Source organism: Cavia porcellus, unplaced genomic scaffold (genome assembly GCF_034190915.1).
Source record: "Cavia porcellus strain 051 isolate PalLab524CR breed Dunkin Hartley unplaced genomic scaffold, mCavPor4.1 scaffold_29, whole genome shotgun sequence".
Taxonomy (NCBI): domain Eukaryota; kingdom Metazoa; phylum Chordata; class Mammalia; order Rodentia; family Caviidae; genus Cavia; species Cavia porcellus.
This window is the reverse complement of record NW_026947512.1, coordinates 7,452,744-7,470,290: the sequence shown is the minus strand read 5'-3', so window position 1 is coordinate 7,470,290 and position 17,547 is coordinate 7,452,744. Positions and strand designations below refer to the sequence as shown.

The window sequence follows — 17,547 nt, the reverse complement described above, 5'->3', positions numbered from 1 at the left end:
AGAAAACAAGTAACAGATGAAGCGCTTGCAGATGAGGAGGCCAAAACCAAGATGTTAATCACCTCCAATCTGTGCTCTAAAGGCCCGGCTCTCCGCAAGGGATCTTTTCTTGAGGAAACTCGGGTTTGCTGCTGGTGCTGGGGAACACACCTCAGGGGCCAACTGCAATGACATTGTCCCGCCGTGTATTGCATGTGCCTGTTTTGATGACTTTGAAAGGCTGAAACACTGACTGCTGCTCTTGGTTAAGCTCAGACTTCTACAACATTCCCATAAAAGCGCAAGGCACTGTCCTCCAAGATGAATAAAAATGCCTCTTTTTATTTCACTGCATGTGAAAACATGAGCTCACTGGAATATATTTAGAGTGAGATTTGGCAGCCTGCACACATTTACAATCCTTGGACTCAAAGCTCTGATGTAAATCAGAGGCTCTCTCACCTTTTCTTTCTCTGAGAAGGTAAATGCTGATTCCAGGAGTTTATAATCTTTCTTGATAGCTCGGGATGGTTAACTTTGCTAAGTGACCAACCATATCCTCAGTACTGATGTCCGGCTAGTGAGTTTTGGGGTCTCACATAACAATTAAACCACTGCAGTGGCTCCTTCCTCCTGACCTCTCTGCTCCGGGGCTCAGCAGTCTGAAAATGCCACCCCATCCTTGGTTCTTTGCATCATGTCCCAGCCAAATCTATTGGGTAGGAGTCTAAAATGTCATTGGAGATGGACTTTGCTTTTACTCAGACCTAGGATTCCTGCTGGAGCTTCCAGGATTAGGGAGCTCTAGGGTTCTCAGCACCCTGTCTCCTTGCACTGCCCCATTTGCAGGGCGCTGTCCCCAGCCATGGCTGTGCTAGTGTCCCAGAAAGCTTTAAAACACACTAACGCCTGGTTCCCTGTCCCCAGCGATTCTCACTGTATTGACGTGGGGTGCGACTAGTGTTGGTAACAAATTATACTGTGTTTTTAATTGTTTTTCTAAGATTACTTAAGCATAGGAAAAGATTTGGAAGAGCAATATGTTAAATGGCTATTTCTAAATAACAGAATTAAGAGGAAATTTTATTCACTTTCATGCTTTTCTGTGCATCTTTTTTTTTTCCCAACAAAGCAAATTGCCAAGAAACAAATTACTAATATTAGATGGGTTGGTCCTTCCTATTTAAAGGGAAAGATATTCAAGATACACAAATCATAGCTCCTCATTTTCCTCCCTAACTTGATTTCATCCTACATCCTCACTTCTGAAAACGGTACCAGGTCTGCGCCAGCTACCCACACACAAGCAGTCATCCTGGCCTTCTCCGTTTCTAAGTTCATTCCTCCAGCTATTCATAAAGTCTCTCTATTCGGAATTTTATTCTTTTGAAACGCTGAATATCTAACCCAGAGCCTCAGGCACAGGAGGCCAGCACTCTACGCCTGAGCTATCCCCTCGTCTAGTACATTCAATCCTTTTTTTGTGGTACTGGAAATTGGACCTAAGTCCTCGCACGTGGTAGGAAGCGTTTTGCCTCGGAGCCACATCCCCAGTGCTCTGTGACACAGAGTCTAAGTTATCCGGGATGGCCCTGAATATGCAATTTTCCTGTCTCTACTTTTCCCCACGTCCCCCCACCCTCACACACACACACACACACACACACACACACACACACACACACACACCAGCAGCTGGGGTGACAGGGACGCGGTGCATGCCGGCTCTTTCAGCTTCTCCATGCTTCTCCAGGTGCTCCTCGGCTTTCCGCACAGGGGCCTCCCGATGCTTCCCCTGTGTGTGTCCCATCTGCTTGCTTCTCCCCACAGTAACAGAGGAGAAGGCTCCACAGAGGACACACTACAGTCACTGTGGTCTTCCCTGTGCCCCAATCTGCTCCTGTCACTTCTTTTTCTGTTTTCTATACTACTCTTCAAGCATTTGCATGGCTTCCAAGGCCCCACATGGCCCAGCCCTCTCCCATTTAGCATCTCTGGTCTCATAGTCTCGCACCCTGCCTTTCCTGCCAACCATGTACAATAGTTGGGGGTCCCCAGGTGTGCCCATCTCCCTGACTCCAAGGAGCTGTGCGGTTCCCAGCTTGGAATGTCATGTCCCCGGTTAACTCATGCTCTGCAAAACCCACAGGGGCCTCCTTGCCAACACTTTCCAAACCTGCATCCATACAGGGTGGAAACCACAGCTCTGCTGGGTTTAAGATGAACCACTCAGCTCTGCACAGTCTCCCATAATCAACATTTTCTAGAAAGAAAGCAGACTCAGAATGTGTGCGTTTCACTTCTCTGGAGGAAATATAAATTCACTAATCCCTTCCACTTTAATCAAGCCTGGGAGGAAAGGGCTGCCAGGGGAACCTTTCCAGAATGTAATCAGCAGGGAAAACGCAAAGCCACCTGCCTGTGACTGGCCAGCCAGCAGACCACATCCTCAAGCTGTTTACGGGCAATGCCTGAACTCGTGGCTCTCAGCTCTGCCAATCAAGCCAGTGTGGGGAGATATTTCTCTAGGGTAGAATATATTAGGTGGCTGTGTCCCTAGCACATCTGTAGTCAACCTCATCTTGTTCTGTCCCATCTGACTCAGAGAAAGCTCCCGGGCCCCTTTCTAAGCAGGGTCAGAGAGCATCTTCCCTGCCCCTTTCCTGGAAGCTTGCAAGGGAGAACTGGGAGGGGCCAGGGAACACCCCACCTCTCTGAAGCCCGGCGCAGACACTGCCCCTCAAGAAGCAGGAAGTCTCAGCTGAGCTCAATAATCTCTTAGCAGGCACAAGCCAGTACTGTGCTAAGGACAAACCGGTATTATGCTAAGAGGGGCTTGGGCGGGGATACCTTAGACATAGCTAACATCCACACATCCACACCTAACCAAGACCTCTGAGAGACAGTGGCAATACTGTGCCACCGAGTTCAGCAAAGATTGTTTCCATCTGGAAAGCAACTGGCTTCTTAGAGAAGATGGCATTAGGCTGAATCTTGAAAGGAGAGTAAGATCTGGGGGTTTTAAATCATAATGACAACTGTCAGGTTGAGTTGCATGAAATCGCTGATATTTTACTGGTTTTGACTCATAATAACATTGGTTTCAGCAGGTTCAACACTTACCAGCTGCCATGTGGAGGTGGAAAAACATTGATTACAGAAAGAAAACAAGGCAAAAGTAATTCAGAGTCTATCAGCAGATGGGAAAAATTTATACTTTTAGTCTTTTGATAACATATCAACAGAAGTGGATTAAAAACAAAGAAATTAAGATGTATAATAAATATGTTCCAATTCCCCACAAGCGATGTGAACCTAATGTATTACAAACACGTATGAATAAAAAAATTTTTAATTTAATTAGACGTTGATAGAAATTTCCTAGGAATGCCATTTCCTACTATCTCGTAAAGAACTAAGTAAGGGCACAGTAAGCGCTGTTCTCTAAAGCTAGTCCAAATAAGACTGTGAACTTTACAGGCAGACTGAAAGGTCAGTCTTTACAATCATAGGAAGGCAGGAATGCATCCTGAATCAGAAAGGTAAGAGTTTAAATCCCAGCTCCACCTCTTACAAATCATGTGACCACCTTCATAACTTTCCAAGCCTCACTTTTCTCGCCTGAAATGAGATGGTGCCTGCACATAGCTTAGCACACTTCCTGGCCCATCGGAAGCACACAGTAGGGCTGGGGATATAGCTCAGCAGCACAGCGCCTGCCTGGCAAGCGCAAGGTACCGGGTTTGATTCCTGATGCTGAATAAAAATATTGCTTCATATGTAGCAAGTGTAGAGGAAGCACACAGTAGCTGTCATAAAGGGGAAGGGGCATGGTGGCTTATGCATTCAGGAGGCTGAGGCAGGAGGATCACAAGTTGGAGTGTGATCTGGGACACATGGCAAGTTTGAGACCAGCCTGAGCTACACAGTGAGACTCTGAGACAGAAAGACACAGAGATAGAGACAAGACAGATACAGAGTCAAAGAGAGAAACAGAGACAGAATAAGGACAAAGAGATACCAGGTTGATGAGTCACAAAAGGAGTTATACCTGTTTGCCTAGAGCTGTAGCACATTCCAGTGGAGGCCGTGGTATTATAGACAGCTCAGATAGGTAGAAATGTTATAGGCCCTTGAGGGAGTCAGTTTGGGGCATCAAAACGCATCACAACTGTGGCTGGAGTTACATTTGTTGAAGGGCAGCCCTCAAGATAAAGATGGAATGACCAGGTCTATATGCCTCCCCTCTCCCCACGGGATAAGCAGTAAATTGAAAGTTACACTATAATGGGTATCCCTGGTCCAATAAAGTGTAGATAGACATCAGTCACCAAGGAGGGTGGCCAGGTCCTCCTGATCCATCCCTTCCTAAAAAGGTCTGTGTTCTTTCCATGTATACCTGCTACGTGACTTACTTCCCTATTGGATCAGGCTATACTCACTATGTTAGTGGTTGATCATAGTTTTGACCCACATTATACCCACCTCGTGATTCTGTACCTAGCTTGTGATTCTGCTCTATAAAACTTCCTCTGTAAAGTGGTGTCCCTGGCCACCCACTCTTGGGTCCCCTCCTATATCTCAGGAGCTCTCAAATTTTTCCTGCTCTTGACCTCCGTTGTTCCTTAGAATTCACTCTTCGATTTTGGGGAGACAACCTTGCTGTGTCTGACATCTAGCAGGGTGGGAGTTACATAAGTATCATTTCCTGTCTATCAGTAGGACTGTGGCCTACTTTAGTCATCGGCAGCAGAAGAGAAGAAAATAAAAAGTAGTATGTGATGCTTGGGTTTCGCAGAATGAGAACAGGAAGCCCGACTCCGTCCGGTCCTTGTGCCCACCGCCGGGGCAGGCTGGCGAGGCGCTGAGCACCGGGCCTCTCCTGGCTGCACCGCCTGGCTTGGAGGTGGACTCTTCTGGCTAAAAGGTTTCTACTCCCACGTCAGCCACGGTGGATCTGTTCCCAGGAAAACAGTGGTCATATCGGCAATGGGCACCAGAGGGTCAGGAAACGCAGGCGCTGGGCTTTCCAGGAAAAGAAATTTTGGCCACGCTGGGGGAAATCCACAACCCAAGAAGGCCCGAGGAGGCACACATCCTTCACCAGCGGGGCCAAGATCCGGCCAGGCCAGGATGGGGCTGCTCCCGCTGCCTGACTCAGGGCGGCTGAGCTCACCCAGGGCAGCTTCTTCCACTTCGTCCCAAAGCACTGACCTGCTGGGGATGAGCGCTAAGTCCCACAACCATTGGTAATACTGGCTTGTGTGTTTTCAAATACTGACAATAAGAATTTTTAAGCAACACTTGGAATTCCCAAGTTAGCCAGATGTGAGATGGGGTGCTGGTCTGGGAAAGACACAATGTCCAGCAGCCCTTGTGGCCCACCTGGCTGCCTGCTCTCTACTGTTCTTCCCCAAACAAGCGGATGGCCGGGCCAGCTCTTGCCTGATGCAAGTTCCAGGGTAGCTGAGCTGGGATCTTTCTATCTTTCTCTTCATCTTAAAACATCCCACCCCACCCCACCCCCAAGAGCTAAGGGAGCTGAGGGCGGAAGCAAGTTTAAATGCCCTGGGATGGTGGTATCTTTCAGGGAGAGCACGCCACTCTATGCAGACCTAAGTGTTTCCCCTACCCCGTAACGTTTTTGTTCAAGCTGCCATTTTCCAGTCCTGCTGACAAGTCTGCATTGGCCCTGGGTGGGAGAATCAGCAGGGACAGCTGGCGGCCCAGGCACTGGCCTGGTGCATTGACACCTGGAAGCCATCTGGAGGCCTGGAGACCACTGCACACCGCATGACCATTTCCTCCTCCCCTCAGAGGTGACTGCAGGCCAGAGCTCCTGCCACATGAGGGAGGCTCCAGACCCGGGCACCAGGGAGGCACCTATCCTGTCCCTACCCCTTCCCAGCAGACCCCTTGACACTGGCCTCACCTCAACTCACCCAGGGCTCTGTGCACGGCTGCCCCCAACATTCAGTCTCCCACTGTGACTTTCCTTGAAACACTGAGCCCCACGGCAACCTCTTCTGCTTCAGAAACAGGATCTGCAGGCTATGTCAGAGGACCTGGAGCCTGACAGGAGACGACTCAAGTGGAGCAGGAGTGAAGATCCTCAGGATTAGATGCCTGGAAAAGGGATAGGACCAGATCAGAAACAGCTACGTACGCAGCAGGATGGCAGTCACTGTTCACTCAACGACGTGGGCAGGGGAGGGGGTAGGAGGTCACTGTAACCTTTGTGCCAATTTCGGTGGTGTAAATACCTCCCACTCTGCCAGATTTCAATCTACCAGTGATGTACTATCCAGCTCACAAAAATATCATGAGAACTTCATCAGCTCTCACACTGGAAAGAGCTAGCTCCAAGATGCAGCTGAGTCATTCGCCACATATCAGCCTTCCCCTCCCTGGCACAGAAATCACCCTCATTCTCAGGCTGCGGGGACTACATTAATTAGTAACTCGGTCTCACTCGGCTCTTTGGGTGGCTGTTCTCCCTCCCCGTCCTCGTAGACAAAGGTATGGACACTTTCCAAAAAAAAGCATTCACAGGGCAGCCCGAATGAAAATGGAGAAGGTTCACATCACTTCAAGTGGATTATTAAAATGCTCCCTCCCTTATATTATTCTTTGGCCGTTTCTATCATCGTGGGCTTTTGTCTCCTGCTATCTTGCTTTTTCCTCTACTCTCTCCAAACTTGATTGACTCCTTCCTTTGTCACCAACCTCAAAATCCTTTTATTCTATCAGAGAGCACCTCTAGCACCCCTCCCAGTCCGGTACTGTTCGACCCATGATCAAGGCCACCAATCGCTAGCTCCCGTCTCTCTTTGGTTTCTGGCCATAGAGAGGATTAGTGACTACTGTTCACACCTGTGTTCCTGTCATTTGTAAAGTTTGACTTTACACTCATACCAATCTCACCCCAACAGCCTCTAAATATCCACATACAATTCATAGAGAAAAAAAAGGCGAAAATTTGCTTAAAACAATCAGACGGCCCTATGCACTTATTAGAATGCACAAATCTAAAACTCCAAATGCCAGCAAAGAGACGGAGTGACAGCAACTCACTGCTGCTGGGCTACAAAATGGTCCAGCCCCCTTGGAACACAGTTTGGCAGTTTCATACAAAACTAAACAGTCTTTTACCGAAAGATCCAGAAATCATGTGGCTTAGTATTTACTGAAATGAACTAAAAACATATCCACACAAAGACCTGCACATGAATGTTTACAAGGGCATTATTCAGAATTGTCAAAACTTAGAAGTAACCAAGATGTCCTTCAGTAGATGAATAAACACTGAAACAATGAAATATTATTCAGTGCTAAAAAGAAGTGAAGTATCCGCGGTAACACACCGTGAAAATACAGGTTCCTGAATGAAAGAAGCCAACCTGAAAAGGCTACACACTGCAGGATTCCAACCATGTGACATTCTGGAAATGGCAAAACTATGGACACAGTAAAGAGCCCAGTGTTTGCCAAGAACTAGGAGGGGCGAACAGGTGGAGCACAGTGGGTTTGGGAGGCAGGGAAAATATTCCCCACGATACTGTAGTGGTAGGGACTTGTATTTTACATTTGTCCAAAGCCGTAGACTTGCACAGCACAATGCCAAGCAGGATCCGCAGTGGAAGCCGTAGCTCTGGTGATAAGGATGACCGCACTGGCAGCTGACAGTGGGAGAGGCTGTGTGGGGCAGGGCGTGTATAACAGCTCTCCAGGTTTTCTGTTAATTTTACTGTAAACCTAAAACTTTGCTTAAAAAAAAAAGTCCATTTTAAAAATTCATGAATTTAGCAAACTAGATTATCATAAACATTTAACATTTATTGCAAACTTAAACACATCCAATCATTTGATTAAATTCATAAATAGTGGTTTCTCCTAAATTCTCTAAACATATTAAACATGCAAACAAAAATATGATTCCAAAGCTGTTTAATATAGTTACACTGAAATCTGTTATAAAGTGCTAATACTGTGGATTTCACTTTGTTTCTCATCCTAAATTCCACACCTTCCTGGGCTGCCAACTTTGACACCTTCCTAGGATTTCAGTGACTTTACCAAATACTATTTTTACCTTCCTAGGATTTTAAACAATATTACCAGACCACAAGAAGGAAAAAAAAAGAAAGAAAGAAATACCTCAAGCTGCTGGGGCTGCAAAATGTGGGTGGGTGATTCAAACTACAGATAGTTAAAGTTAACTATATATAGTTAAAGTGTGTTACTTTGGTAAGACTTTCTCAGTCCACACCCTTGAGGAAGGTGTTTGAATTCTCCCCAAAATAAAATAAGTTCACATCTCACTTGATCACCATCACACAATCTGTTCCCTGTTGTCATGACGTACTGACGGAGCTGCTGGCACATTAAAATCGATCGGTCCTCATGCATGCTGTGTTATAACTTGTAGCTGTGTGGACTCTCACTGTCTAAGGACAGAGGCATGCAGTCTGTGTATTTGGGGCTCCTCTCTAGGCCACTGGGACCCCCTTTACTCAGTTGTCATGTGCGACCCCCACACCTGAGGAGCCCAGTCTGGGACAATGTCTCCATTTTTCCAAACTGCCTGACTCTGGGCTCCCTGCTATTAATTTTCATGCTCATGCAGAGAGCAAACAGCACATAGCTATACTTTATAAATACATATAATTAGGAAAAGAGACAAAGACTCTGTATGTAAGCAATGCCCTACATAAGAAGGTCCATGCAAATGAAAGTGTTCTATTCCATATATTTATGCTCCTTTTAATCTCTATATACTTAGTCTTTTTGCATTTGTTCATTTTTTAGTATTTTAATGAACCCATAGTCTGCCTTGACCTATGCCAATTAATGCTGGAGCCCCTGGGCAGCTCCTCTGTCCTGCAGCGATGCTCCTGACCTCCGGAAAACATTCATACTTCCTGCCAACAGCAAGATGTTCCAGGTCCATGCTGTGTGTTTTCCCTGCCTCGAGACATGGAATCAGTTGTCCTCTGAGGAATCCTCATTCCTGTGATGGAGAATGCGATTAAAGACCACAGTGTGGATGCTTGCAGTAGGTGTGTGTGAGGCCCCCCCACGGGGTGGGGGGCCGTGCGCTGGCCTGCTGATGACCAGAAGCAAGCTATTTGTTTTAAGGTTACATTGGATGCTACTCTTTCCAATTCAGTACAACAGAATGCACTGTGGCTTCCACCTACTTTTCCCCGGTACAAGGCTTCAGTGACCACTGAGACCTTGTCCACACAAGGTCCCTGACAAAAGTCAGCTCCCACCTTTCTCCCAGAAACTGAGCCACCACTGACCCCTTCGACACTTTGGTGTTCAACCCTTTGCTCCAACACACGCCACGGGAGTAGGGATGGGGCACATATTATCATAGTACTTGAATGCAGTTTCCTGGCCGTTGGATAAAAACTGGTTTTGAGAATGGGGAGGGTAGAGGGAGAAGGTTCATTGGAGAGTTGACTGCGACTCTCATTCTGAGCAAGTCTTTAACCAAGAAAGTGGCAGCAGAAGTAGAAAGGGGATGGGGCTGAGGGTCCCTTGGTGTCTGCACGGAAGAGCCAGAGGCTCATCCCACAAGTCTGGTCCTGGTCTTGGGGTGCACACGGTACTGGAGATACAGTAGGTGAGGGCCTGGGGTGAGTTTGGCTTTGACTTGCTGAGTTGGAGGCATTTCCTTTCCCATGGAAACATCCAGGCGCCAGGCAGATGTATCCCTTAGCATTTCTAACACGAACCACAGGCAGAGGAAGCCTCCCAAGCTTGAGGCAGGTGGCTTGGGGCCGTCTGTTGCCAAAGGATGCTCTCCAGAGGCCTTCGACAGCTTGGGCTATTTGCTTACATGGCTTAGGAAGACTTGGAGACTCTTCTGTTTTCCCAATTCTCATTTTGTCTGAGTCCATGCCAGGAATCCCTGATGTTTTCACTTAACGCCAGAGTTCCAACCAAAATTAGCAAACAGTGCAGAAGACTGGGCCCCAGAGTGAGGGGCTGACCTCTTCTCCCCATTGTCTGCCCTAGAGAATGAGGGACGGGAGATAGAGACCTGGAACCAGGCCACAGAGGCTTCTGGAGCAAATCCTGCCTGGTCCAGAAGATGGTCTTTTCCTTCTAGGTTTTCCTATAGATTTTGGAGCCTCTGGGCAAGGGAAAGACATCAGAGGCTAGGAAAACAGCAAGGTTTGCAGAGAAAATACCCTCTGCCACTTCTCCAGCAGCCACTGGTAGAGCTATGGGCCGAGTCCAGCATAAGCATTGCCTGTCCCAGGATGTAGCCAGGCCCCACCCTCTGGGAAGACAAGGTCACTTTGGCTGTGCAGGACAGGGCTTATCTGGAGAAACACAGTTTGAATTGAGACCAATGCTAAGCAGACTGTTTACCCTCAGGCTGTGGAGGGGCAACTTAGACCTCAGTTGTTTACCTAATCTAGTGTTTTTTATTTTTTTGCCATTTCTTGATTGCAAGAAAGTGCCAAATATAATCAGACCCTCAAGGCCACCACTGTTCTTTGTCCTGAGCCAGGAAAAAAAAAAAAAAAATCAGACCTGGAGAAGGATCACTTCCCAAGCCAAAGGCAGTCAGAGTGTCCTGTTGCAGCTTAGTTCTCACTTGCCCCGTATGGACCCACTCTACTGAGTTCAGTGTTCTCCTTGATCCCCTATTCAGCCTACACTCCCTGCCCATCCCCAATGCCCTCTCCTACTGCATCCCCAAAACTGAATACTGCTATCCAAGTATTGTAATACCTTTTCTAGTCATCCTCACAATCCAGAAAGTTGTATTTGTAATTCCACTGAAACGTTGTTGGAATCCTGGCACGTTAATTCCAATCTACCACCTCCAATACAACACACAGCAAGAATAAAAATACCAAGACATATTCAAAGTTACGTGTAGCAAAGGGGTCCTAGACCCGATCCAAATGAGGATATATGGACAAAGGCCTTGATCCAAGGCCTCTCCTAGAATTTATCTCGTGACAAACGGAGTGGTTCCAGGATGAGTGACAGTGAGGATGGTGAGAACTACGTGAGTAATCTGAGCTGGCTGGCCAGGTAGGGTGAAAAACATCTTTACCAAATACAGGGAGGATCAGGCTACATAATTCAGTTAAAGTAGCATTTGGATTGAATTAGGAGGCTGTTGCTTCAGTTTCTGATATGTAAATTTTTTGTGCAGGCTCCTACCCAGCTGACAGTGCTGGAGCTGAGTGGCTCTGCCATCCTACTGGGCTTCAATCTTTTACAGAGAGCACTATGTTAGTAAACAGCAAGCTGTCAGTGGGCCTAGAAGATTACATACTAGTACCTTAGCTGGCCTTAATTGCATCACTTTGAGCCAAATGAAGGGAGCAGGAAATAGCTTAGCCTGCTCTGTACCTAACAGTTTATGGAAATAAGGCTCAATTTAACTAATGTTGCAGCAATTGTTCTGCAGTCAAGGTGAATTGTTCAAATTGTCTCCTACATCTCTCCCTTTCTCGTCTTGCTCCAACAGGTTTAGTCACGGTTGTATGGTGGCCTCTAGTTGTCACCAGGTTGTGAACCCTCTACGATAGGATTTAATGAGAAAAATGATAAAGAATAGAATGAGCACACTAACTCTGATATAAAACCAAAAGTGAGATTTGAGATAGGCAAATGAATTTAATTGCTCCATAGCATCAGCAAACTTATCTTTAATTTAGATATCAAAAGTAGCTGTTATGACACAGACAGCACTAGTCTCTGAAGACCATCTATAGCCATAGCAATATTCTGATGGCTTGCTCCTTGTATATGTTTTTTGATCATTCCCCAAGGATGTAGGCTTTTATTACATGGTAATGGGGTGATACAAAAGCAAGTCATATTGTAGTGATACTTTAGAGCCTGTTGTAACTGCAAAGTTTCAATCTGATCTCCCATGTACAGGATGGAAGTTTCTAGAATGCTCACTTGGGTTTGTAACTTTATATCAATCTCTCACTGAGTTTTCCAGCTCTCATCACCAGCGTCTGTCCAATTATCTACAAAGTGAGAAATCTGTACTGAATGCTCTAATGCCATGGAGTCAGTAGCTGTGCTGGCTATCAAAACTACTAGGGAAGTAATCCCTGCAATAATCAACCCAAGCACCCTCTTGGTTTGATTGTTAAATCTTTTAATCAAGGTCCCTACCAAAAGGGCAGTAAGTTAATGATACCAAGGCGCTGTTGGATTGATTGGAAGCCAAACTGGGCATCCTGCTCATGATTATTTTTGTGGAGTTCTTAGAAATTCAGGTGTGATATAATGGATTAGATAACAATTAGTACATAAAATGTATTTTGTGGCCATTCTTTCCTATCAACAGTACATGAGAATCATAAAAGCATACATTTACTCTTATATACCTGTGATCTTGCAATACTATTTTGACTTTTCCTCCATTTACTGGCTGCAGATGCCTAGTCCGCAGCTGTCCAGCATGAAAAGTCAGGGCTAACTTCCATAAAGCATACTCTATAGGTCCAACCTTGTCATTGACACTAAGTCTATGAATAGGAGAATTAAGGTCTACTTGACCATATAACATCAGACAAGGCTTCTGAGGTCACTGTATTGTCAGGAGAGCCTGAAATAGAAGTCTCATGCCAATCTTGAGCCTTAGGAATCCTCTGGGGGACTCATCTATGAGTGAATAATTAAACTTGTATGTAATCTGTTCATGGTATGGGCCTCTCAAGACTGCCAAGGGCCCAAATCACCTTCTTCAAAATGAGGGGCATGGGGCTAGGGATTTAGCTCAGCAGCATAAGCGCCTGCCTTGCAAGCAGGCAGTCGTGAGTTTGATCCCTGTTACTGATAAAAAAAAAAAAAAAAAGAGGGGCGTGAGCTTCCAGAATACAGATCAGAATATTAAGTTTAAAATCTCCAATAAGGTTACCATCTGAGAGATGAAAAGCTAAGGTCCATAAGGTGAATTGTCCTTTAGACAGTTGTGTTTTCCAAGTCTGATCTACAGCCGACATACATGGGCTAGAATCCTGCTGTAGATAGGCTACACATAAAGGAGGATATATACAAAGTGAGAGACAAATGCATAAAAATATGAGGGCCGGGCAGAATAGTGTATGTAGGATTTTTGCTTTCTATAGAATGGAAAATTTCTGGTGGTCCATCTAGTTAGGGGCCTGAGCAGAGTGGATTAAGTATTTACCCAATACTCCTCTCCCTAAACCAAAGGAATACGTACAGTAACTGCCAGGATAGCAAGCATTTTAAAGAAAATTATCAGGTGATTGAAGCAACCTTGGCTGTTAAATAGGTGGCAAGCCCCATGAACGGTCTGCCACAGGCCTTCCCAGGACAGTGGATGATGTGCTGTGGGGCTGATCACTCGAGGGCTTGACATGTTGCACAGGTGGGTGAGATTCTGGCTCCGATAGTTGTAATGTGCACCAAAAATCTGGGGAAATACAAGCATATTCTCAGCCCCAATTTAAAAGTGATGCTAGACCCTTCCAAACACCTGTTCAGAAGTCATGCCAAGCTACAGGGTGCAGGAACTTTGGAGAAATGGTCAGATTCTTGTCCCCAATGTATCATGGCTGGCAGCAAATCAGAATCAAGGGTAGGAGACAGAAAGTTTAAAAACATTTGAGGAGCGTTATAACTCTGCATTGCCCCTTGTTTTTGTTCAGCTAATTGATTTTTAAATTTAAAATTACTGTGTTTAATTATTGATTGACATTTGGGACTATAGGATATTTTTGTAACATGCTTTATATCCCAGTTGTGAGGAAAACACTGAAAATGTTTACTAATATAAGCAGGACCAATATCAGGTTTTGTATATGACTCTTTTAAGTTAGGTTTTGTTTATGACTCTTTTAAGTTAGCAAAGTTTGATAAACAGGGTTGACATGTTTCCTTTGTTTACCTGAATGACAGGTAGGATGGAAGGTAGCTACAGAGGCATGAAAGTATTTAAGCTTGTTACAAGAGAATATATGGGTATTATTTATCAGGCATCACTGGCTAGCTGAAAACCTCTCTGACTGTAACTCTGTTGAGGGTCAGGCCTTGCCTGGCTTGTCTTACCCATCTCTTTACAGCACACGAGACCCCCCCTCCTTTCCTCTCAAGACTGAGCCTGGCCACCATTGTTCCAGCCTGTAATGACAGAGTCCTCATTTTATTTGCTTTTTGACCTGCTAGTCTTGCTGCTAATCTGCATATATGATAATTAACTCAATAGGACTTATAAGTGAATGAATGAATCTAATGCTGGCACCAAAAAAAGAGGGAAGGAAAGAGGAAAAAATAATTGAGATCTGTTACGTACATGTACCAATGTCCCACAGTGAATGTAATCGTTATGTACTTCAAGCATGTACTAACAAAAATAAAGTAATAATGGGGTCCTTGTCAACGCTCAAGACAAAAGGATGTGACACAGGTCTTGCCTTCTGGTAGCTTCTTACATGGACAGAGGCAGAATATAGGCATCGACTACATAATCCTAGCACTCTGGGAAGCTGAGGCAAGAGGATTGCAAATTCAAGCCCATGCAGGGGCAACTTAACTTTGTGAGACTGTTTCAAAAAACAAAACAAAACAAAATATAACTACATCACCATAAAAATAAGTGTTTGAGATAAATAAGTTACCTTGATTGGAGCATTGCGTAATGTATACATGTATCAAAATGTCACACTGTACATACATAAGCATGTATAATTTTTATGTATCAATTAGAAGTTTAAAAAATAGGGGCTGGGGATTTAGCTCAGCAGCATAAGCGCCTGCCTTGCAAGCAGGCAGTCATGAGTTCGATCCCTGGTACCGATAAAAACGAAAAAGACCAAAAAAAAAAAAAAAAGAACTTTAAAAAATAAATATATCTACAATTGGGAGGGACACGCTTCCCCAGGAGAATCAACAGCACACCATCTTCCCCTCCAGTTCTCTTTATGCTGTTGGCAACAATCCTCAGGTGGGCCTTCCACACCCAGCATCATGCTGATTCAGTTCAGCTGAGTGTTACCAGTTAGTTAATCCACTATAATTCACTGCTAGTTAACTTATAACCACACACAGTTCCTTAAACTATAGCCTCCATGGCAGATTTGTGACAAGCTAGCAGGTCTTAGTTTATTCAGGTTTACATTTAATAGAACTACATATATACAATTCTTATTGCACTCATTTAAGCACCAAAAGCAAAATATTCAAAGAGTGATCAAGATTCAAGGTTAAAAACTGTAACACTTTGACTAATTAACCTGATTGCAAGCATATACTAAAAACATTAAAATCCTATTCAAAGAGCTATCACAATCACAATCCTTGCTTCCCGCAAACTTTTAGCAGCACTAAAAACCAGGACTCTCCCACACTTCAAATACACTCTTCCCTTCAGGTAAAAGGTCTTAGGTTGTTTTTCATTGTCCTGCTCCTTCTCAACAACCACATTTTCCTGTTTCGTCCTTGCAATGCACAGCTCTGCTGGAGCTCTCTCTCTGGCCAAATGCTTCAAATCACCCTACTCACACTTCAGTCCTCATTTCAAACATAGATCTGGCCAAAGGCTCTCAACAGTAATCATGCCACCATCCCAACAGTACTGTGTTCTGAAATGTTTCTGCCATCCAAGCAATATCTCTAAACACAAGCAGAATGCAGACCGATTTCCTGCCAAAGCACAACTCACACCACCTGGGATCCAGCAGCCAATGCAATTCTCCTCGATAGAAGTCTCCTGAGCCTCATCCTACCCCAGCAGCATTTCCATCCGTGCTGATTTTCCAGGCTTTAACTGTAGTATCCCACATAGTTCAAGCGTACGGGAGTTGCCTCTTTGGTCCGTCTCTCAAAACCTTTCCAAATTAATTCCCAAAGCTCTTAAACCATTGCCAAACAACACCACAGCAATGGCCCCACTCCTAGTACCAAAATCTGTGTCAATCAGGGTTTTACTAGAGAAACATATAACACAAGCTCTACAAACGTATAATAAATTACAAGACTGGCTTACGATGGTCAGCCACAGAGTTGGATGAGGAAGAGTGCAGAGGGTGTCTGCACACTGGAGGCTGAAGGACTAATTCAGTCCGAGATCTGGAGCTCCCTGCAGGGTCCCGTGCTTGTCCATATCAGGAGGCCAATGGGTCTGCCATGGGAGGCTGACGAGTCTATGCCGGAAGCCAGGAAGCGATGCCCAAGCTAAAGGCGATGACTGGAGCTCCTCTGAAGAACAGAAGCCCATCCAGCCTGCCTCATTTCCCTTTTATACTGTCCAGTTGATGCGCCACCCTGGGGTCCTCTACACCTGGGCTGATTCAGTTAAGCTTCTAAACTCAAGCTGACACAATCAAGCACTACAGAGGGAAAAGAAACTCAAGTGTATAGAGGAAATCCTCAAGTACACTTAGCCTTTTGTCTTCCTTTGTTCTTCTCCTAAGAGTGTTTGTTTGTTTGGCTGGTTGAAACAGAGTCTCACTGTGTACTTTAGGCTGGCCTTGAACTTACTACATAGCCCAGGCTAGCTCTGAACTTGCGGCAATCCTCCTGCCTCAGCTTCCCAAGGGCTGGGATTACAAGCGTGTGCCACCATGCTTGGCACTCCCAGGAATATTTTCCTGTCCCCTCACCATCACTATGCCACCCCTACACATACTTCCACACTGGGTTGGGGTGTGAAGCAAGTTGGTTCCAATCTTCCTGAGTCTCCCTTACTCTCTGGGGTGGGAAAGTACAGCGGTCATCATCACTAGCACCATCGCTAGCACCTCAGGAGCTCGTGCACCCTCCTGAGTCCCAGCCCCTTGTTGCAAAATACCCACTCCCCGCACAGGAGGGCGCGATGGTCATTTGCATGATACACTCAGTATCTGCATGCAGGTGCCAACTTGCACTCCACCAGGTGCAAGCTGACACCTGTGCACTGTGTGGCCATCTGTCCCCACTCCGCCCCTACAGGAAAACAGGTTTCACGTGACTGAAGAAGGAGGCTCTCGCGGACAAAACTCAGGCAAAGCTGGCCTGCCTCCCCTTTCCGCATCCGCTGTCCATCCCTCCCAATCCTGACTCCTCTCACCAGCCCTGGCCTCTGTGTCCCTCTGAAACATACCTGAAGTAATTCCAGAGGGAAGCAAGAAAGGAAGGTAAGGTATCGGTGTGAAGACGTTCATCACATCTTTATTTAGAAGATGAGTTTCAGTCTTCAACTACTGGGGAACAGTTTAACTATGGGACCAAAACAAAAAATTATGAAAACGACCCTGCAGATATTAGGATGGAACGACATGAAGACAAGATTATGGAAACATGTCTATAAAGTTGTAAGTAAAAGAACACAGAAGTACTTATAAACAGTGAGTGGAACTAAGGGAAAAAATTGTATTTCTCCACCTCCAGTAAGTGAAAATAATGGTGGCAGAGGAGGAGGTAGGGTCATACATTGGCTTTTTCCCTTTAAATTCTTTTACTGTTCTCGTAAAGCTATAGTAATAATAAAAATGTCATATAAAATTTAAAATGCCAACCCTCTGGCCCATTCCATGCAAGCTCAGCAGGAGAGGATCACAGGTTGCCTTA

General features: G+C 45.4%; 1 long non-coding RNA gene across 2 annotated transcripts; it reads right to left on the bottom strand.

The window, feature by feature from the left end:
• Window positions 1-2,964: 2,964 nt before the first annotated feature.
• On the bottom strand, window positions 2,965-16,700 carry LOC134473914 (uncharacterized). 2 transcript variants are annotated; one of them, XR_010044398.1, is made up of 3 exons: window positions 15,986-16,700; window positions 5,912-6,105; window positions 2,965-4,936 (listed from the first exon to the last, which is right to left on the bottom strand). It is a non-coding gene; the product is annotated as an uncharacterized LOC134473914 (long non-coding RNA). The 2 variants fall into 2 exon arrangements; XR_010044397.1 differs by having other exon boundaries at window positions 2,966-4,936; window positions 5,922-6,105; window positions 15,986-16,699.
• Between the last annotated feature and the right edge of the window lie 847 nt (window positions 16,701-17,547).